At 38.8% G+C, this 24,056-nt stretch overlaps 1 long non-coding RNA gene across 1 annotated transcript in view; it reads right to left on the reverse strand.

Moving 5' to 3' along the window:
- The window catches only part of LOC110469603 (uncharacterized), a 47,359-nt gene extending 25,737 nt beyond the window's left edge, over positions 1–21,622 (reverse strand). The window contains exon 1 of the long non-coding RNA XR_013340815.1: positions 21,502–21,622. This is a non-coding gene — a long non-coding RNA (uncharacterized LOC110469603). The remainder of the gene's footprint in view (positions 1–21,501) is intronic.
- Positions 21,623–24,056: the final 2,434 nt, after the last annotated feature.

Consider the following 24,056-nt stretch of genomic DNA (forward strand, 5'->3'; position numbering starts at 1 on the left):
AGGTGTGGCAGTGGCTGCTGCACCCACAGGTGTGCAGGCACGTTCTGCTCTCTCTCAGGATTTTTCATAGAGCAGCACACAAGACAGAGAAAACAATTTCTATTTCTGCTCCTTGCTTTCCCATGTGGAATGTGTTTGGAGAATTGTTTCCCTGGGGTGTTGCTTGGTTGGATTCTGGTGAGGATTGTTTGAGCCTGGTGGCCAATCCAACCCACCTGGGGCTGGACTCTCAGGGACATGAGTTGTGAGGAGTTAGATTTGGTAGTTAGAAATAAGTAGGTTTGTAGTTTTAGTATCTCCTTTAAATAGTATATTAATGTATTATAGTACAGTTATAATAAAGAAATCATTCATCCTTCTGAGCTGGAGTCAGACATCATCATCCCTTCCCACTGGCTTCGCCTGCATTTGCAATACACAGGGAAAATTCTCATCCAGGAGCTCAGGAGCAGCAGCTGTAAATAAGGAATTTCACCAGAGCAGCAAAGTCAGATATTGATCCTGTTTAGTCAGCATGACAATTAAAATATTCACCAATAAAACAACAGGGGTATAAATAAAACTGATTCTAAAGCTGGAAGGGAATTTGGCATTAAGGAAAAGATCCAAATAGTATCCTTGGGAGGGGTGAAATTTAAGTTACAGGAAGCAGATGTATCAGTAAAGGAGTTTGGTTTTTAATTATAAAACATATAATGGCATGTTTCAGAAACTTCAACTAATTATTGACATTGCACATATTTGATGCTGTTTTTTTAGAATTTGAGATTTATACATTGAAATATGTGTAAATTTTTACCCACAGTAGTTCATATTCTAACTCACCAACTAATCTGCTGTTGGCCAAAAGCCAGTTTAATCCATCCAGGGGTAATTTGTGGAATCTCTGTGAAAGGGAGGAGCCTTGACAGGCCCAGGTGAGCTCCAGGACACGAGAAAGAGCAGAGGTGGAACTAGCAGCAAGTACAGCAGCGATCCTCAGTCACAACGTGGAAGGGGAAAAGAAGATTAAGTTCTGCAGAACCAAATTGATGGATCTTAGATCTGAAAAGTGAAGACATTCCTATAGAAAATGGGAAGATGGTTTGCTGTCACAAATTTAAGTAGTGTGGCTTGATGGTGTAAATTAGTTAAAATCCGTGTCCTGAAAATGTCAGATTATGTGCACTCTACACCCAGCAAATCTTGTCACTGCCTGCTTTTCCTCCATCTGATGCAAAGCCTTAAAAATATGGATATGCTGAAATGCACAGACATATTTTAAAACCTACACAGAACTTCCTACCAAACAAGGGTTGCAGAGTCTGGGAGGGAAAACCGTGGCAGGTTTTCTTAATTTGTTTTGATGTTTCTGTATCACCCCAATTAATTCACAAAGGAAGGGCTCACACAGCACATGTAACAACCTGCACTCTGAACATCTCCCCCAGAAGGAGCTGCCTCAGAACTGCTTTGGAAGCAGCAATTTTAAGACACTTTATTGGTGTTTTTTTTACAAATTATATAAGAATACGGGACAATAAACAATCTCAAGTAAATACTATTTGGAGATTTATTTAATATAATGAATGAGCTGCTTAAGAATTATTTTTTGTCTCCCAGGTGAGTTGAAATGTAGTGATTGTTTCTGACTCCTGCTTTCTCATGAAAGCAGCAAAGCAAAGAGGAGCAAGTAATACTGTGAGGAGCAGAAATAACAAAAACTGGCCTTTGGGGAGTTTATGCATCACTCCTGATTTATTCTGCTCCCTCACATCCACAACCCATCCCTTTTTAATTCCTCAATCTCCAGCTGCCTCCTTCCCCCTCTCTTTTTGCTACACTCCCATCCCGTTCCACGTGTACAAACAATTCCTTTTCAGCCTGCTGAGTGGCATCTGCTCTGCTTTGGTTTGCAGCTTGTCACACCCGTGAGGCTTCACTGCTGCTCCGAGGTGCAGGAGAGCAGCAGCTCCAGAGCATCTCCAGGAGCACAACCAGCTCCAGGCATCCCCCCCTCCCCAGGACCCCAGGCCCAAACCTTCACCAAATGTGGGAAATCGGCCAGCAAACATCACAGCTCGTGGATTCAAAGGGATGAGGAGCAAATAACAGTGGTCAGGAAGCTCTGGGAAAGGTCGTGTTAGATGTAGAAAAAGCAAGGCAATAATGCTGGTTCTGTTTTAGGCAGCACACCTCAGTGAGTGATTCACAGCAGCATAAAGCCACTCAGGCACAGGCTAGCAGAGGATGAACACAAAAGCACTTCCTGGGATTTTGTTTCCCTGTATTCACTTTTTCCATGATTCTCCACACTTCCAGATCACTGAATGGAAACTCCCCCTCCTGCTTTCATCTCAAGGCTGCTTTCAGACAAGTATTTGAATTTAACCTTAATTCCCTTCCGCTGCGATACTCACTTGAGTCACACAAGTAGGACTCGAGTGCTCACTGAAAGGGACATTTCTAAGTAAAAATGGCATTCTCTAAGTCAGGATGACATTTTCAGTGGTTCCCTGGGTTGATACTTTGGTCAGAAAGTAGAAACCTTGAAGCCAAATAAAATAAAATATCAGCCCTGAAATAAAAGTAATGAGGTATTTGAAATCTGCAGAACATTTTCCATTGACTTGCAGGTAGTTCAATGTTTACAAATTCACATTGAGTCGTGTTTTCAGAGAGAATTATAGAGATAATCCATTTTTCTTCATGCTTATATTCTTGATAGAGGTTTTCAACTGAAGTTACAATCAAATCCAATAGACTACCTACCTTATAAAAGCCACTTATTTTTCACATTTTCAGAACTAGGAATCCTGTCTGAATACCAGATGCAAAATCAGTAGAAATGCCTCTTTAATGATTGCCAATTGAGATGTGTTCAAAGTGGTTTCAATCTCTCATCTGCAGCCTGGCTGCTCATTCTGTTTGATACTAGCACTGCATGACTAAAATTTACAGCAGGTTGCTATTCAGTGGAATTCTAGCAGCATTTTATTGCTCTTGAACTCTATCAGAATTAACACCCACTTGTGCTATTAAACTTCAGAGATAGAAACATTATCTTGCCTTAAAGTCAGTGAGAATTAAATAATACACAAACAAACAACCTGCCATTTGAACACTGGAATAACATTTGAATATTTCCTTGCTGATGAGCAGATCTAGAAGGACTGTGCTTGGGTTAAGAGCATTTTGGTACATGCAGGGGCTGACAGGGACTCCCTTTCTTGCTGGTGCTGTCTCACTGACCCAGGGCAGGACACAGAGGTGGAATTCCAGGTGCCCTTGGATCCCTGGAATGTCCCAGGCTGGGCAGGGCTGGAGCAGCTTGAGGTGGTGGGAGGTGTCCCTGCCATGGCAGAGGTGGCACTGGTTGGGCTTTGAGGTCCCTCCCAACCCAAACCATCCCAGGATTCAATGAAAAATTTAATTTTTAACACAATTTCCCCATTCCACCCAAGGGCAGAGCAGCCAAAACCAGGTGCCAGCCCCCAGCTCTGCCAGGCCAGTCCCCCAGTCCAGCAGGGCAGGACTCTCCCAGCAGCAGATTTCTCTCTGCTTTGCTTCCCACCTCATCTGCCCAGGGATATCACACCAGAAGTAATCACATATGTGCTCCTCAAGAATGAGTTCTGAAAGAGGCTCGTGACAGATAAACCAAATCAGTACCGAGGCCTCCTGTCCCTTACATCTGTTATCTGTGATGGCAAGAAAGGCTCCTCTCAAGATTAACAAATGCTTTCAAACAATAAGGTTCCAAAATACTTATATGAGCAGTTTTATCACATATTTTAAAAATGGGAAAACTGTAAGGCAGCATTTCACAGGACTGTATAAATGTGGCAATCTTTGTAGAACATTTACCCTAAAGTGCCTCTGCTAAGGATGTACAGCAAGCAAGAACTAAGAATAAAAAGAAGCAGAAAATCCATCAGTTGAAAATAACCACATCAAAGAAAAATTTTATATTAGTCCCCACCAAAGTGCAATTTCTGGAAAAACTGGAAGCATGAAACTGAACTAATTGATATTGGTTCAAAAAGATTACTGGAAGGAAAAGCAACAACAAAAAAAGTGGTTTGGAACTGCTCAATCGTCCAATCTGGGGCTTTTTTCCTATTAGAAAACCTTAAAAATTCTGTTAAATTCCTTTATTTGGTAGTTTCCTGAAAAATAAACAGCAACTGATATTCTAAAATTGTATAACCTAAATCCCAAAACCTGTGGAGGGAAGGCAAATGCAGAATATTACCATGGAGTTCAACTGGGACCTGTGCTCTGTGAACAAACACTCAGCAAATCTTTCCTAAATTATTTCCAGCTCCAGTGGGAGGCTGTGTCCTAAACCAGCATTCCTCATGTCACTACTTTCAAGTGACAATGCCAGAATTCTCCTTTTCTGGAGCAAAACCTACTCCCTTCACAGGAATGGAAGAGGAAAAACAGCAAAGGATTTCCTTTAGCAGGAATTTTTCATGCATGTGCTGCAAAACATGACCTGTACATCAACACTTCAGTGTTAACAGTGGGAACAGTTTCTTAATCTGACCTTGAGGATATTCCATTTCTTCAAAGTTAATAATAAGTAAATTAAATTTTGGGAGTTTCTGTAACTTGTGAAAGTTTTTATACTTAGCACTTTAAGTAAAATTAAAAACAATAAAGACACAGTAACAGAAAAAAAACACCTGAAAATATCTCTCAGTGCCTTGCTAATAACTACTCTACAGTAAATGAACTGATTTTTTTCTATGCATTTAACAGCTTCTAATTCAATCTGTATCAGTTTCCTCTGTTCTCTAAGGGCAGATTGCTGGGTGCTGTGGAAGGGAGTTAATTAGCTATAAATACCAAACAGCACCCAAATAAAAAGGATCATTATTAACACCCAGAGAACAGCTGGCCCATTTGATAAATTGGTTTTGTTTCTAACAGTGCCCCCATCCATCCCCTAGGTTGGAGAAGGCTTTTCTCTTTTTTTTTGTCCCTATGAAATCTGAACCTGCCCTACACACGAGGGGCCAGCAACTGAATTTCTGTAAGGATGGATAAATCTTCTGTTAGATTGCATCAATAATAATTTATTCACTAACAACACCACAAGTACTAATACAGATGAAAGAATCAGTGGAGGAATCACTAGGTTGTGATGGGGCTAAAATTGGTCCTGGATGATTTTTTACTTATCATTATCACCACAATTTTTACAGTATGAATTTATTTACCTTGCTGACTAAATTTAGAGCTATTGAAAAATAGTAGAGGAGTGCTGCAGTGAGTAAAGCTCTCATACTTCTTCTGTTGAGATGTGGTAATCTTAAAGTGGAAGAGATTGCATGAAAAAGCAAAGCTTGAGAATTAAGTTTTCCAAGAATGCCACACACCACTCTACCCTTCATTTTCACAAGTGATTGATCATGTAGAAATCTGATGCTAGCCTAAAATTATTAAAACACAAACTGTCCCATCAATAAAAAGTAGAAGCTTAAATCAACATAAAAGAAGTTATCAGAGTTTTAATTTCCTATGCTCACTGATACCCATCGTGGATGTTTTATGATCGAGGTCCAGCACACACCCCTGAAATTGCACTCCAAACCCAGATGTTGTATATGAAATCACATTAAAAGTTATTTTAAAATACACAGAAGTCATAGATCCAATTAACTGCCAGATGTTCTGAGTCAGCACCACCACCAGAACTTATTAAAGATTAATTTAATTCCTGTTTGATAAAGTGATGAAGACTGGGTTCTCCTGGCTTGGGCACAGGACTGAGGGGGGTTGCAGATCATCTCCCCAAAGCAGGAGCAGGTTTTCCATTCCTGCAGGCAGCTCTGGCCTGAGCTGTGCAGTGAGCTGCAGGAACCTCTCTGCTGTGCAGCCAGATTTCCACGACACCCACTCACATGTTTGCTGTCTGCAGGGCCAAATTGACTTGGTGCATTTGGCAGAGGGAGGTCTGAATAAAGGGTTCTTAACTAAATTCTAAGCTACAATTTCAGCAGAGAATATAATGATTTACCTGGATTGCTCAGTGAATATGAGCAATTTGGTCACACAGTACAGTCACCTCACACAGAATCACTGATATGCAAAGCAAATTTCCCAAATTTCCAGGAAAGAAGATCCTGCAAGGCTGTTGGCAGGTGGGGTTAAACCACAACAAAAATCCAAGCAAAATACAAAGACACCATTTCCTCTTGGAATTCAGTTGTCAAAACTCTTCCTAAATTTGGAATTTAATAATATGGAACTTTTCTATTTCTTTTGTAACATACTGAGCATTTTCAAGTTACAGGAATTCTTTTCAGACACAGAAAGCCCTTGTTGCTGGATTTGTTCTCAGCAAAATTTGTCATTAAAAAGTATCCTCCATTCATATAAATATAAAGGTGAAAATTAGAGCCTCTTGTGCCTTGTGTCCCTCTGGTATTTGTAATAAGCACAGATGTCATTATGAGGAGGCAATTTCAGTGTAACAGGTATCTCACTTATTAGTGAAATGAATCAAAAATAAGGAATTATCACACTGAGACTTTTGACAGAGTTTCTATTGGCAAGGATTTCATCTTTCCATTGGCATTCCCAATTTATGCCCACAGCTCTCCCAGGTGCCACTGAAGGAATTCAGCCCTGAGAAAAGACAAGGTGGAGGTTACCACAGCCAAATGTGGGGATTTACTGAAATGCCCTTCCAAAAACACAGAGTGCAGGTGGAACCAACCAGGCAGCACCTGCAGAACAGCACCTGGAGTGTCCTTCCAGCTGTTTTCTTCCCTGGAAAAAATCCCACACAGGTATTGGGGGGGAGAAAAGAGGGAAAAATATCCCAAACTGCTCAGTTTTAAGGAATTACATCAAATTTCCAAACCCTTACACTGTGACACTGTAAAGTCAAACACACTGCAGCAATCCACAGGATAAAGTGTTTTTAAAATGCTCTCTTCTTTGGTTACCCTCAGGATTGTCATAATGAAGATGCATTTTTTTTCATATTTTTCATCCCATATTGTTCCCATTATTATGTTTTATCTGAATGAAATATTACAATTGTAGGACATGGCATTTATTTTCCTTTATCAACATAAACATTTTTCTAGACACTCCAACCTGTACAAAATGCCTATGGAGATGACTAAGTGTGATTACACTCACTACTGAAATTATTTCAGATACAATTGGAAATGGTAGTTTTCATTCCAGAAGTGAGCTATAAAATTATCTCTTTCTTAGGCTGGTATTTGATTTTTGAAACCTAACAGAGGAAAAAAGAGCTTGCTAATAAATGACCTTTCCCTTTCAAACAATCTGCAAAACCTGAACAGATTCAGCCCACGGTGTGAGGCTCACCTTTTAATTCACGTGTTTAATTACTCATTATATTATTACTCAACTTGCAGAGCTGTAGACTTGAAATATAATCCTGGAGAGGTTTAATCAGGCTGTAGCTCTTTCCTTGCAGCTGCAGGGAAAGGTGCTGGAGTTTGGCCATGGGAATGGTTTCAGGATTTCAGTCCCTGGCCTGGGTTGCAGACAGGGAAATCAGGACATCAGGAGTCCCTGGGAAAACCCACAAACAGGTGGGGGTGCTTTCATTCCCTGACCCCCCACTGCATTTCATTCTCTGGGGTTTTGTTAGCACAGGATATTAACCAGAAACTAAGGAAAAGAAATTTTTGCCTGGGGCAAAAAAAAATATTTGAAATCTCAGAAAGCAAAAGGAAAATAAACATTTTTCTGCCTCCCTAATCATAATTATTGAAAGACAGAGGTGGGTAAAAACGGGAATAAAATGTTGATGGATAGAACAGGATGGATTTTGCTGCATCAAAATCCATCCTGTTTCCTTCATGTCACTGATAGCATCAGCTTTGACTCAGTTTTTCAGTCCACCCCACTCTCCTGATATATCAAAAGTCATTGTCCATCTACTGGCATTTCAGAATAAACCAATGTACTCTGAAGTCTAAAGCTAAACAAATACACTTAGAGTGGTGATCTTCAGGCAATTGTGAAAGAAAAATGGCACACCCCACATCTATTCCCCTTACATCTTTACATCTATTTACATCTATTTACATATATTTACACCTTACTTCTCTGCCCTTTTTGAAACAGGGCTGATTTGTTGCTCGGAATTTGTGCTGTCTGAAATATGTCCTCTCTGAACACAGAGTGGGCCCAGAGCAAAACTCCTGCAGAAATAAAAAAAGTCCTCAAAAAGAAACAAACTCAAAGGATATGAACAGCTGGGAATTGATGCTCCTTCCTCCCAGCCTTTCCAGCACGGGAGGAAACAGAGTTTTATGGCAGCTTTTTGCCAGTCTCTTTATTTTCCCCTCACTAATTCAGTGATTAATTTGAATCCATTAGCTCATTATATATTTTATGTTGCACCAGCCACTCGCAAACTCTGCACAATCGTGTTTTGTTCTGTCATTATAAAAAAGTCTATACAATTATCAATAACTTAGCAGCAAATGGCACCTCAAGTATTTAATAGATAAAGAGGCACTTAGATAATAAAGCAAACACAAAAATCTATTACATTTATTTGCTTAAAAAATGCCACCTTGAAGTGGAAGCTGAATCTTTCTATGAAATTAAAGTTATTTATTACGTTTCAATGTGTAAATGTTCAGACATTACAGTAGTAAATGCGTTAAGAAAAATATAGGGAAAATATGTTTGATGTTGCCATTATCTGTTCTTCAGTTGGTACAAAGAGAATTTGGAGAATAATTTTTAAAAGTCTACTTCATTTGCATTATGTTTCATTATTAGCAGCTAAGAATGTTACATAGTCTTTTAATTGACACAGAACAATGTTTTATTTACTGTTTCTTTATCATAATATTGTCCAATTTGCCTGATTTTCCAACTCTAAATTAAGTAATATATCAAAAATTATTTCAATTAATCCCCAATTTGAGGTCTCCAGGTAGCACTATTATGAGATTAATGTGATTAATTGAAATTTCCTTGTTAAAAATCATCATTTCCACAAGAAACAAAGATGTTTGGTTTCTCCTTGTGGCTCTGCAGTGCAGGTTTATTCTGCTGCTGGAGACCTCTGGAGATTCCTCCTCACCCAAATTCTCCTCTGGCTTCGTGCTAAATGTGACAACAAGAGGTGTGTGGGATATAAAATTATATTAAATTTAGAATCCACAAATAGAAGGATGTGAGGAGAAATGGGCAAACCAGGAGGGCTGAAATTCAGACAGTGGGAAAACCCAAAGGGTGGAGAGTGGGAGAACGACGGAATTATTAGATGACACAAACTGAAATTGTTCACACTTCTATAAAGCTCTGTCTGCATTTTGCAAATCTGACATTTACAAAGTGATAAGGAACTGGAGGCAGTCTAAACTGAATTACAGAAAGAAATGTCAGCCCTCGGAAAAGGAAACCCCCAAAGAATCCAACCAGGAACTGAGGAAGGGTTAAATTGGCAGGAGTAGGTGCCAAAAATGAATAATTTTCTCTTCCTGGAATGATATAATACTGACCATTTTTGATAACACTCTCTGAAACAAAATGGATATAAAATTTATAGAAATATGAGGGAAATTTCCCGTTCATGGAGGCTTGTGTTCACTTCTTTTGAGATTGTCACAAGAACAAGGGAAATTCAGGTGGATCTCAAAAGCCACTTCACAGAAAATTTTCAGCTTCTTCTGGAAATACAAACCATGTTCAGAATGCAATGTAATGAAATAGAAATGCTTAAAAAATACATTAGAAAATCTCTAATGAAAATAATAGGAGGAAAATGCAGGTTATCACAAGAAGAGATGCTTTGATATTCCCCTTCAAAGAACCAGCATTTCTTTTTGGGTCATTACAAGATTTCTTCAAACTTTTGCTCTTTCATGGTTTTCCTTCTGGATTTTTTTTTTTTTTAATATTAGTGATATTTTTGCTAAAATATTTCTTTTTGGCAACTTAATAAAACTCTTAAAACTGGTGCTTGAGTAGTTTTTTGTTCCATGATGGTATATATGACAGTTTTTTCATAAAATAATGCTTTTAGGAAAAAATTGGAATTGCACAGACAAAAAATAAGGGCATCCTCAAGTGAAATGAAAAACCAATAAATTAAAATCTTTTTACAAGTCATTCTCTTCATACTTTATTTCTCATTCAGTAAATCAGCAATCCATGGATTTTCACCTGTAAAATACTGCTGCAGGAAATTGCTCAATATGAATTATAAAGAGAACAGTTTAGTTAATTAAAAGTTTGAGTAAGTAACAAGTTACTTAGACAACTAAATCCCAATTTGAAGATAATTTATCCACTTTGCCTGTCTCATGAATAATTAATGGAGAAAGACTCATACAGACTTAAAATCACTTCTGCAGATATGACTTGGGTGGGTTTAAATGTGCTTTACCAAAACCCATTTTTAAACTGAATAATGCTGTACCCAAATGCTTTTTTGATGTCACCATACCCTGAACTGCTGCATTTCTGCTGTCAGACTGTGGCAAGAGGCAGCAGCCTAATGACAGCAGCTAATTAATGACAGCAGCTAATTAATGCTGCAGTGCCCAGAATCCTGTCAAACACCAGTGCAAGCCTGCATTTCTGGTGTTATGGATTTAATAACAATTATCTTTTCCTCACAATTACCTATTTAATAACAACTATCTGTTTCATAAAAATTACCTATTTAATAACAATTATCTTTTCCTAACAATTGCCTAATTAATAACAATTCTCTTTTCCTAACAATTCCCTATTTCATATCCAGCAGCAGTTTCTCTCTGAGCTCTGGTGCAGTTGGATCCTGGCAGAGCCAGCCAGGACAGGAGTGCTGAGAGCATGGCACAGACCCTTTGAAATGCTAAAAAAATACCCAATAATCAGATAAATAAAACCCAGGGTGCTGCTGTGGAATTAAAATAGTTCCAGCCCTTCTCCAGGTGGGGTTTTTGGGGTTCTTGCAGCCAGGTTGGCTTCACTCTGCACAGAATCTGCTGGGCAAGGGCTGAGAACTCCAGGATTTAGTCCCAGACGTGCAGAAATGGAATAGAATTCCTTTGGCCTCTCCTTATTCACCCCTGGAGCTGTCCCAGGCTTAAGCTCAACAGATTTTTTTATTAAGTTCCCCACTGTTTTTTAAGTTCTCCTCTGTTTTTATCCTAAGTGAGATGTTTTATCCAGTTCATTTCTCTGCACTGCTCAACACGCTCAAAGTTTTATAAAAAGCAGCATTATTGGCTTCCTTCCCTTGATTTAGCTGCAAACTGCAGAGCAGAGCTTGGAGCCAGCACTTGCTGCTGGAAGGCATCCACAGCTCAGAGTGAAATGGGAAATTCTGTGCAAACCTTCTCCAGTTGTTCTTCACAGCTCCTGAGAGCTTCCCTGCTCTGCTGCCCACTCCAAGGGTATTTCACTCTGCTGTTCTGGCACTGTGGAATTAGTCACAAATAAAAACTTACCCCAACAGGAAAGTTCAGGCTTTGCATGGAGCAGGAACAGAGAACAAATATTATTTGAAAACTCTAAGCGCTGATAATTGTATATGAATATTTGTAAAGCGGACACAGAGCCAAGGAAATTGTCATCTAAACAGAACTGATTGAAGCAAATTGGTTTTCTAAAATTAACTTTTAAAGGACTTCCATTATGACCTTACAAAGTATAGGGTTTTTCTGAAACATTCATTGGAAGGGTACTAGAAATTCAAATTGCATTATTACAAAAACAGGGCAGAAAGAGAAGCCAGAAAAATAGGACAGAAGGATGAAAAAGACATAAAATTAAGCCAGAGGAAATAGCAAAATGCTATGGAATCTATAAAAATATGCAATGTATGTGTTCAATTCCTCCAGTAGGATGATTTTTTTTTTTTTTTTTTGTGACATTCAGGGAAATTTAGCATTTTCTTATGTGGGAAAATAAAGCTTAAACTATTGAGTTGTTCCACATCTGGGCAATGGTACCATAAAAAGAAATTATCTCAATGGTGTCCCAGTTTAATTCATTTGTAGCAACCTGAGCTCCACCAGGTTTGATGAGGAGAGCACTGAAATGAGGAAAAACAGCACAAATGACTCTGCAAACCCAGATTTTTACCGTGCTCCACATGACCCTGGGGCTGTGGTGAGACTAAACAGAGCCAGCCTCAGAGAGGCTCCCAAAGCTGGGCTACAAAGGGGCAAACATCCAGAAATTCTCCATGGAAATTTTAGTATTTTTTTAGTATTTATTAGTATTTTTAGTATTTATTTAGTATTTATTCCTTGGAAGTCTAAAATAAGTATAAAGAAACCATTTCTGCATAGGAAACGTCTCCAAGCAGGAAAAACTTCACATTTTGCAGGTCAGCCTTAACCATGAGGAGCTTGTGGAGGGAACAGGAAAAGCAATGACAGCAGATCTGCACTAGCACCAAAAATCAGGGGAAAATGAGATCCCCTCACTCAGAACTCCTCACTCCACCCTTTATGGAATCCTCCATGCCAAGGCCAAAAACACAATTAAACTCAGATTCCACCCCTTGCTTGTCTCCTGACTATTTAAAAGCTGATTATTGTCATTGTCCGTGAGGAAACAATCTTCCACTCTAGCTGAAAACCTGTTTGGTTTTCTTTGCCCTCCACTGAAACCAATGAAAGTGTGCCAAGAATAATCAAAACAAGTTTCTGTGAATACTGGCATAAATTGAGATGAAATCCCTTTTTTTCAGGAATGTCCTGGATATCATAAAAGCATTTGTGCTACAACTGCAGTTCACAAGGATGTAAATAATATCTCAGCCACATCTAATAATACTCATCTTTACTTTTAACAGGTGAAAGGCATTGGCATAAAACCTGCCTTTCTGCCCCAGTTTTGTGTTTTAAAAACTCCTGGAACCAGAGAGCCCAGCAGAAAGTCCCTTGTCATCCCTCAGTGCTATAGATGGTCACTGAGAACAGAATTCCAAACCCTGCCTCATTTTTCACTATGTGCACTGGTACCAATAGAAATCAAATCTGCTGATCAAGACACAGGATTGCTAACAAGGCACAGTCTTCTTTGCCAAATTAGACTCCAAATATCAAAGTTAAAAACTAGAGAGTCAGAAATAACTGAATATCCAAATATGCTGCTAAAGAGGTATGATTAATATTCCCTGCACAAAGTTATTTATTTAAATGTATTTATTTAAAATATTTAACCAGGAAATTACCATCAAGATTAAAAGAATTACACGTAGCCTACAGCAACAATATGCTAACGTTTCCAGCACTTAAAGGCTGATAATTTACATGAGGGACATATCCAAGCACAGCAGATATTAGCAAGGATGTCATCTTAGGGATGTTAGGAGAGAATTTACCCACGTGTGATGGGAGTGAGGCAAAGAGCAGCAAAGGCACTGCTGGGGAATTCTCCAAACAGTGAAATCCAGCAGGATGCAATGCCCATGGCAGGGGAACTGGAGGAGGTTTAAGGTCCCTTCCAGCCCAAACCATTCTGGGATTCTGGGATTCCAGGGATGCAAATCCTGCTGGAGAGTGCCAAATGTCTCTGAGGGGAAGGTTCAGGGTGCAGCATTCAGCCTGGGCATGTTGGATTTCATTCAGTTCTACCTTGGAAAAGGGCAATTGTTGCTATAGGACACATGAAAGCATGATTTGAGCTGCTGCTACTGCAAAGGTAAAAAAGAGGGAGTTTATTTCCTGACTCCAGCATTTAAACTTTTCCAAAGGTGACAGTGGATTGGAGGGTGAATGTGCCACCTCTCCAATGACATTGGACAAACCACCAGTACATCAAATTTCTCTGCCTCTGTGGAGGAAGGCACTTTGCTATTAGACAAAACACGTTTTAAATATAAACAAGGAGAGGTTCTCATCGCTCCCCCTCTATTCACCTCACTCCTTAAACTAATATCCTGTTGAACTATAACACTCTGCAATTTCATGTACAGACTGTGTCCTCTGGAAGATGAAATGTGTGCTCTGTCATTGAATGCTGCTCTGCATCACCTGGAAAATCCTTCAGTGACAATTCCTGTGCATTAATATCAAAAGAGTGCCCGTGAAGGAAAGAATATATTTAAATTTAAACATATTTTTTCACCCAGAAATTTACAAAAGCTCAGCTCTGGTGCAGGAAATGCCTCAAGAACTGATGGCTGGAGACTTGAAAATGCTCCCAGGGACCCCACTGGCTTTGTCCCTGTCATTGTGGTCCTGTCGTTGTCCCCACGTTTTCACTGCTATCCCTGTAGCAGTGTCCTCTACACAATAATATACAACACTAAAGCCACAATAAATGCTGAAGTTTTTGATAACAAATAGTTCAGACTCAGTTGTACCACCATAGTATCCATATTTTGAAATGATGATTTTTCCAAGTGGAAATTTTAGACAATGAGAAGAGGGTGAAGGTTGGATGAGGCAGAGGAGAGAAAGGAATCTATTTAATTTTTGGTACCAAATGCAGGAATGTGATTTATGGACAGCAGGTAATGAAGGACTCTGAAGTCCCGTGAGCAAGAGAGTACTGATAACTCAAAACTTCAGAAATACAATTCCCCTGGGATATTCCCTGTAAATACTTCCATTTTCATCAAAGCCATAAATGTTCCTGTTCCAAACATGTTTTGCTCCAGTCTCTAATGTTTGCACTTGACTTTCCAGCCATCACCCGAGTTTTTAGTTCCCTGAATGCAAATGGGATTCTCAGAGCAGAAAGATGGAACCTGGACTCTTTCTGTACTCTTTTCCTTTAAGAAAATCATTTCAGGAGAAAGTAATAAATTTGACTTATCTCACTATTGAGAAGATCTCTGCTCCATTGAAGTTGAGCTGTGGAAGTGCCATTTGGCAGAGATTTTCATAAACCCAGTTGTGCCCTGAGTCGTTTCATCCCTCCCACCCTGGGGCATGATGAGCAGGCAACACAGCAGACAAATCCCAACTTCAACACAGATAAATTATTAACTAGCACGTCCACAGGAGACCATTTTCTGAGAGTGCTTCCAAATGATAGAAATCACTTATTTTAACAGCACTTTCCCCCCTGCATGTGTTCATATGGCCATAACACAATACTGCATTCACGTGGGCTAAAAAATCCCATTTTTCAGCTCCTACAACAGGTAACACTAATTATGAAAAGAATTGATTTGGCATCTCCATTTAACACATCTCTAAGCATAAAACTTAATTATCTTATCTGGGGATATTTGGCATTTATTAATAAATGCAATACAATTTATAATACATCATTCTGGACATGTTTCAGTCTACCTTGAAGAAAAATTTACCTATTTCAATCTTGTAAATTCTGCTTTATCTCCCAATGTCACCCAGCAGAATTGAGAGAGTAGTAAGAAATGGAGTAGGGAGCTCATAAGAACAAATTGGATTTCTAATTTAAAACTGGAATCAAACCCATTATTCAGTGCTATATTATTTTATTCTTTTGGAGAAGGGCAAAACCTTTCAGCTTCTAAGTTATATATAGTTTTCTACTTCCCCTCCCTTCTGACAAATAGATTAGTTGAGGCAATTTCTCTCCATTAAAGGTTTTGCACCTGACACTGTAATGCAGCCACTGCTCGAGTTACCCTTCAGGGGAGCTCTTTTTAATCCAAGGTAACAGAGGGATTTGCATTTGTCACTTCAGCTGAGCACAGCCCTTGTTGTTCCCTTCCCTTGTCCCATCTGATCCTGCTCAGTCAAGGAAACAAAACATCGTTGGGGATTTTTTTTTGTTAGTAAAAGTTAATATGCAAATTTATTCAAAAAAAACCAAATTACAAGAGCTTTTGATGTACAAATAAAATGAAGAAAAATTAATTTATTTTGGAAATTTAATTAAGAAAATTAAATTAAATTTAAATTAAGGAAAATTCAAATTATATCATAATTACAGAATAAGGGGCACAAAATATGGACAGCTGAGCAGGAGAGAGGGACAGGAAACTTCCTAACACAAGGAGAAAAATTTGATTTTCCTAAGAGCTGCCCAAGTTCAGACTGGAGCTGGAAGAGCAAAACCCATAATATATTATGTAATACACAGTGAGCCTGGAAAGAGTTGCCCTTAAAATTACTTATTTAAAAAAGAACAGATTTTAAAATAAAAACATGAAGCAGAGAGAACTAATGCAATTAATATAGAGAGATTCTAAAGATGTATCTGCTCTTCATGCAAGTATTGACACTGAAGCTGATATTTTCCCTCAGGGAATTTTGGATGCCCCAAATGTGCCAGCCCAGGCCACTGTCCCACTTGCATGCTTCTAAAAACAGATTCTTATTAAGACTTCACCAAGAAAGCACGACATGAAAATTCACTGCCAAAACCTTATTTCTTCAAAATTATTTTTCTCTTAATTCTGACTCCGAGTAGACATTTCTTTTCTGCTTGCTATCAGTCACAGATTTTGGTTAGTGGCAGCTAGGAGCAAATAGTGGATTAATCATGATGGAAAATGTGTTTTTTTTTCTTTAAGATGCAGTTTGCAAGGTTTCTTTAAAATCAAACAAAAATAAAACACACGATTCTCTACTAAACCTTACATCAGAAAGAAGAAACAATTATTTGATCTGTGATTAATTCCATTATTAGTAGCTAGATAAACAGAAAGGAGCATTTGCCCACAGAAATCTTGTGTTGATAGAGACTTCAGCAGGGAGAAGCCTCCTGGGCCAGTGAAATTCCTGCAGTGCTGGCTCAGTAGAGAAAATGAAAATGTTCCCTGCTCCCCAGTGGGCAGCTGAGCCACCCCAGTAAATGCCCAGTCTGAGATCCTCTGGACACTGCTCAGTTCTGCTCTCCTTGCTCAGGTTCAGACACAGAACACACAATTCTCAATTGTTTCAGTACAGACTTGGCATTCGTGATCTTCATCGTTTAATGGCTCACATTCATAGGGCAGCAGGGATAATATCTTATAATGATATATAATAATAATATATAATTATATTACATCTAATAATATCTTATAATAATTATGTGTAGTATGTACGAGCTAATGCAATTATTACTCTGAACCCCCATTCTCAGAGATCACAGAAGCCCTTGGCAGTTCCCCTTTAGTCCTAGTACAATTAAGGGATTTCTTGACTGCAATTCATTTACTTTGCCCCAAAACGACTGACTAATGTTGCCCTGACTTTTAAAAGTGTTAAGCTTTCTTTTAGAGTTTTTCTGAAAGTGTTAAACTTCTCATAAAACTTCTTTAGCCTTCTGAAAATGTTTACATATTTGAGTCAGAGTTCCCACACCATTTCAGGTATAAATAGAATAGTTTTCATATTTCTCTGTGGGTGGAGAGAAATGATTGATTGATCTTTGGAGCAGTGTGGTTGGAGAGGTGGCAATTCCATCCTGCAATGCACCTTAAAATTCACCTTAAAATTCACCTTAAAATTCTATAAATACCAGATGTTCGAATAAAAAAATTCTCTTTTTCTCCTTTGAACTTACCAATCTTCTGTGTACACTTTTCATGTCCAATAGTGATAGACTAAAACTTTTCTAGTTTCTCCACAGAGAGACACATGCAAAGATTCTCTGGATTCTTTCAAAGCCACGTTAAGGGCTGAGAAATGCTTTTGTCTCTCGCTGAAATTCTGACTCCAGCTTCTCACGGCTGGCTCCTGGTTTTGTCTCTGCAGGGTGAATCTCATTCCACTTGACATGGAGGTATATATTCAATAACCATGTCGAGTTTGAATTCTACCTTTGCATTAAATTTGATTTTGCGCGATATTTATTAAATCACGGGATAAATTGCCCACACAGTACAATAACCAGGATTATGCCCTTCGTCTCTCAAACAAAACTGATTACAGTATTGATTTAGATGAAGTAATAAGGGGAACAAGTTTTGCACACCCTAAAATGACTTGTGTGGGAGTGTAGTTATTGTAGGAGATATCACACCTATCCCACACTGCTCTGTTGTTTACCAGTGCTGCTGTGAGATCAGTAAGAACAGGTATAAAAGGCATTGTAGGAGAAAAAAATGCAAATCTGTCACAGTAACTTCATCTATATGTCAGAAAGAAAATTCACATTTAAAACACTTGAAGCTTTTCTGGTATGTGCAAGGGACTGGGACATGAACAAGAAAATTTCTTTGAAAAAAATGCATACTCAGTTATTTTCTAATTATATTAATAGCTCTCCTCTGTACCTATTTCAGCTTGAAGTGGTTTCTTTTAAAAGATCATGACCAGGACAGTGAATAAAAGTTCAGCAGAGTTAATCACAATGTAGATAATAAAGTTATAGTGGCAGTATTATCCTGATACCAAACACATTGTGGTATTTAATGCTGAGCTGGAAAATATCAAATTTTTTGACAATGAGGGCGCAGAACGACCAAATGGCAGACAAAGGGCACCGACCCTGCAATTATTCACTGTTGATCACCAGTTTTCAGTGTGGTCCATGGGGTTGGAGTCCTGGGCAGGGCTGAGATGTGCCCAGCCCTTTACAGGCACCAAGATCCCCCCAGAGCAGGATTAAAACCCCCAGCACTGTCTGGAGCACAGCTGGACCAGCCCCAGGACGTGCAGTCTCATCCTGCCCTGGGCACGAGGCAGAAATGCACAATTCTGCTCAGCAGCCTCTGTAAAATCACAGGAGCTTTGGAGAAATGAGCTAGCAGGACACAGATCCAGGAAATGCTGGCAGGAGCAGTGCACTTCTGGGGGATAGAGAGACTTTTAAACACTCACAGGCCTAATTCTGAGCTCTGCCTTACTGAAAAAGGTCCAAACCTTTACATCCCAGCTCCAAGGAGAGGCCACTCTCTCCCTCTCACTGACACAAAGCAAATCAAAGATACGTTTAGACCAAAAAAAAAAATAAAGATAGCAGCAGGGGAATTTAAGCTTTGTACCCTATGAACTTGAGATTTAAATCTTTGCTACCAAGACTTGGATCTTTGAAATCCCAAGGTGCAGTCTAAGCCCTGTATTCTCATCCTCCTGTGTTGGGAATCTCAGCTACAAACTGGGTACAACTCAGTGGAAGTCCAGGGTCAGGAAGATTTAATTCTTACCTATTAATTGACAGCATCACAGCCAAGTAAGATGGGATTTCCAACTGCTTTGAGTCAATGGAGTTCTCTTTAGCCAAAGAAACTTTAAATGCTGAGCATTACTAGTAAGAGTAATTTATTGGTTTTTTTTAATGATGAAAAATGGAAGCTATAAGCACCTTGGATTTTGAAATAAGATTTGCTGCCTCAAGAAGAAGAGCAAAACAGGAGAGCTCCAGTAAGTTATTAGTGATTAGATCTTTCATTAAAAGGCAGTTCTAGCAGGAGACAACCCATGGAAATAGTCCAGCCAAAGGTCAGCTGGATCCTCTGTGCTGAGAGACACCCATCTTTTGATGGGACAACTGCAGTATTTCAGAATGGAGCAGTCAGTCAGCCCTGGTCTCAAACCTCTCCCAGTTTAAATTATCCCAACGTAAAAATAAAATTTTTATATCAATAGCAATAAGCCACAAGTCTTGCTAATGATGACAGTCAGACAGACATTAAGCCATAAATACTGAAAACAGCAAAACATTTTAGTAACAACAGAGAAAACAAAGAAGCCCAAAATCCCATCTTTTTCCAGGAATTGACCAAGCATCTCCAGGCAGCAGCCCAATGAACAGGATGGGTGATGAGCTGATGGTTTGGAGAGAACATTTTATTTTTCAAACACGCTGCAGGGGCTGTTGCTGGCTCCCCATTTCCCTCGGGAGCTGCCCAGGGGCTGCTCTGATTTTGCTGCAGGAGGGTGAAGTCCTCGTGCAGAGCTCGGGCAGGAGCAAAGGATGGCCATGAAAACAGAGAGAACTTTGGAGGTGCTGCCCCTCAAACCCTGCTGCACGTGGGGAGCTGCACCAGCTGCCCTGGGACAAAATCCCGGGGACAAAATCCCTGGCACCTCATTGGAAGCAAATTGAGAAAAATGAAATATTACCACCATTAATAGATAACTCTGTGAGTCAATTACAAAAGAAACACCTCCAAGGACATTTCATCCATAAAGATTTCTGAGAAACAAATAAGATCATTTCCAAGTGATAAACTTCACTGTTGTTATATTCTTTTGCTAATTGCTTTGCTTTCTTGTAAATTGTTTTGATTTTTCAATTTCAATTAGTAGCCTCAGCAAGGTGTGAACTCAGACAACCTTGCTATTCTGTTTTTCTGCTCCAACAAGAACATGTCTACATTTTTATTTTGAGAATGCTACTCAGATTAATTACTGGATTATTTGTCTGGAAGGCTGATGGAAGTAATATTTTTTTTTTCCCCACATTGACACTATGAAGTGGTGCAAGTCCATTGAAATGGAAGGAGTTGAGCCTATTTCTACCAGCTGAGAATCTATCCGTGTGAAGCAAAGCAAAATTTTCCCCCTGGGCTCTATCTTTATTGGTAACTCAAACTAGTACCTAAAATCTATACTATTAGAGAAATATTCCCTAGAAAATTTTCATTAAAAGATCTGTTCCTTCTGCTCAAAGATTCTTCTCCTTATGCCCACCCCAGTTAATGCCAACAAACTCAGCTTGATCACTCTGAGAAAATAAATGTAGCATATTTCAGCATTATTGGCATGGATCAATAGAAGAAGCACATTATAAATCCAAGAAAAAAAATAGAAATAAATCTCAAATACCATTAAAATCCATAATGCCATTCTTTTACAAGCCATTTATCAGAAACAGTGGGTGTTATAGCCCACATGTGAAATTCTACATGGGAAATTTTACAACACCGTGTACAGAACTTCAGGGAGTCAAAGAAAAAAATTAAAACTAAGTTTAAACACCAATTAGTATTTGAATTATTTTAACTAGAATTTTAATTAATTATCACTGTTCAATCTATGACTATTTACTGCTCCATATTTGTAAGCAAGTTGAATGGATTTGGAAAGGCAGAAATATTAACATCTCCTGAATTCTCCTACTGAAAGACATGACAACTGCGAGAACAAATTCCCAACCTTTATCTTCAATGAACTGTCTTTAATGGTATCAGGTAATTTCAACTTTGATCAAAAAAATCAAACCCCTGTGCTGACAGAACAATTTTTAGCTGTAATAGTGAGGAGGAGAGACCACAGCTCTTGGCTTTCAGGTGAGTTAAACCACGACTGAACACAAGCCTTGCAGCAACCCAGCTTCTGCTCACCTCCCAGTTTTACATCAAATCCTTTCAACCCTCAAATGAACAGGTATTCCTTCCACTTTTCTGTATAAATGCAGGAGAGGACAGTGCTCTGTACCGAATGATCCCTCCTAAACCCCTTTTTTGATGTTGATATACTGATTTATATTCTGATAACTGCTGTCATACAGGGTTGGTCTCGAGTATTGAGTAGAGATTTCTGAAACACATTCAAAAGTGACACCTCAAACAAGTAAACAATCCACTTTTCATATCCAGGCATTTCATGCTGTAAATAAGAGAAGACACTTCCACCAAAATAATCAGCAATTTGCATTGAGAACACACAAGATCAAAAGGGTACTTGCATGAGATTTCGCTGAGGCCAAGGCAAGAGGGAGCGAGTTCCTCCAGTCAAACTGCACTTCTTGATTTATCTAGAAACCTCTGGCCTGGAAGTTGAGGACAAGATGGAACAATTTTAGTTCTGATAACATTCTTCCTGTGAACTGTGGCTTCAGCTAAGTAATTACAGTGGCCTTGACAAATATGAGTTAAGCAGTGTTGCCATGCCAACACACATCCTTCTCCTTTCAAATATTTCACTGCTACCAGACACTCTGAGCTTGGAACACACTTCCCACCAGTCAGACTCCTATAGGAATCTGTATTAGACTTCTTCTATTATAGATTTCTATTCTATTAATTAATTAATTCTATGAATAGAATAGAAATCTATAACAGAAGCAGTCTAATATAGACTCTTATAGGATAGAAATCCATAACATTCTATTATAGATTTCTATTCTATTAATCTTCTATTATAGATTTCTATTCTATTAATCTTCTGTTACAGATTTCTTTCTATAGAAGAAATTCTGACCTCAAAATTATGTTAAATGCTATGGATTTCACTTCACAGGATCAAGTATAAGCATTAATCATCAGCATATTTCCATTTCTCATAATTTTTTTTTCTGAGGAAGAATAGCATGAAGTATCAGCTGTGATCAGCATTGCTGGTATTCAGAAATATAAAATATCCTTGTTTACTGAAATTCCAGCTGGAGAAAGGTCCTTCATTTTTCTGGTCAAAACATATCAATATTGCATAACTGATACAAAAGGAGATTGTACTCAGATGATCTTTTTCAGATGAAAAATGAAAAACATGTGGAGATTTTAAATTCTGCATTAAATTTTGCCAGAGTAACCTTGTAGCCAGTTTTAGGAATAAGAGGAAAACAGCAAGAGTCCAATGAATGTAACCCAAACCCTGTGTAGCATCCCTGGATTTAAAGTGAAATTCCAAACCAAAGAAGAAACATCAAGTATTAGAGCATTTTAATAAATATATTGAAAATGAACCAATGCAGATTTTACCATACCAGGGAAGACTGTATCAATATCCTAATTGTCCCAGTACACTATTGATTTTCTGTACCCTGTGCTCATGCCACAAGTGAAGCTGTTGACTTCAGGACTTAGAGGTAGATGGGAGGTACTGCACTATTTGTATTTATTTTAACTGCACACAATTTGCACAATCATCATAACACAATTAATGATGGTTTTAGTGTGTTAAGGCTTCAACTGAGATAATGATAAAATTCCAGCTTCAAGTATGAATTGTGTTTCCTTTTTTCTTTTTTTTTTCCCATTACAGGATTCTGCCTGTGAAATTGATGGAGGATCCTTGCAACATATTCCATAACTTGGATACAACAAATTGATAGCACCAGCAAAGGCTATTGATCATTAAAAACCCTCTTAGATAAGCAGAAACTTCAAGCACATATTTTACACAATATGTAGTATAATGTCAGCCTGATCCGCATTTTTAGTCCTTTCCTGCTTCTTTCTTTATTTATTTATAAAATATCAGCATGGTAGAATTACAGTAGCATAACCAGCATGAGCTGTTGTTTTGGGAAAACGTTACTTCCTGCAGCTGCATTTGCAGTGCTTTTACCAGCACCACCAATCATGAAAGGACAACTTTGAAAACAGTTTTGCAGTCTAAAAATAGATCCTTCTGGATTAGCATTCACCTATACATGTAAATAAGTCAGTCTGATTTTCAGGCAGGCTTTAAGGGAAATGAGATTAACATAATATGAAAATAATTCAATTATTCACAAGAAGATGCAATTATCATACAATCAGTGTTTGGGAATCCAAATAAATCAGCATCTTCATATTTATATTTAAACAAAGAGATCCATCTGCCCATGATAGAAGATTCAAAGACAATTAATTTATTATAGAACAAAAGACATTGTGAGGATTTGAAAATCAGGTACAAGGAAAGCAACAGAGCTGATAATGACTCTAATGCATGCTTTGATTGCAGGAGATGGAAATTGCCTGACAGAAGCCAAGCAGAGCTAAGTGACAGGTTGCTCTTCACACTGGGGGCCAGGCTTGTGTCTGCTGGGATTGTTTGATCTCGGGGGGGGCTCTAAATTAACCCTTTCTGCAGGGTGCAGGGCTGGAGCTCTGGCAGCTCACGGCAGCCCTGTCCTGTGGAGATCCTCTGCTGGAGATTTCTGTCACCTGCAGGGAAAGCAGGGTCCCTCTCCTCTGCCCAGCTGCTGCTGACTAAACCTGGAGGAATCTGACACACTTTAGGCTGTCGACACCTCTGAGATTCTCCTGTGGACTAAAATGTGAGGGGTGGTTGCAGTAATACACACAGGGACATTAAAACCCCCAAACCAACCAACCAACCAACCAACCAACCACAGAACTAACCAACCAACCATGCAACCTTTCAACCAACTAACCAACCAATGAAATAACCAATGAACTAAGCAACCAACCAATCAATGAACTAGCCAACCAATCAACCAAGGAACTAACCAACCAACTAACCAACCAGTTATGAATGAGCTAAGGAACCAACCAATCAATGAACTAGCCA

This window comes from Lonchura striata, chromosome 14, assembly GCF_046129695.1.
Source record: "Lonchura striata isolate bLonStr1 chromosome 14, bLonStr1.mat, whole genome shotgun sequence".
Classification (NCBI taxonomy): domain Eukaryota; kingdom Metazoa; phylum Chordata; class Aves; order Passeriformes; family Estrildidae; genus Lonchura; species Lonchura striata.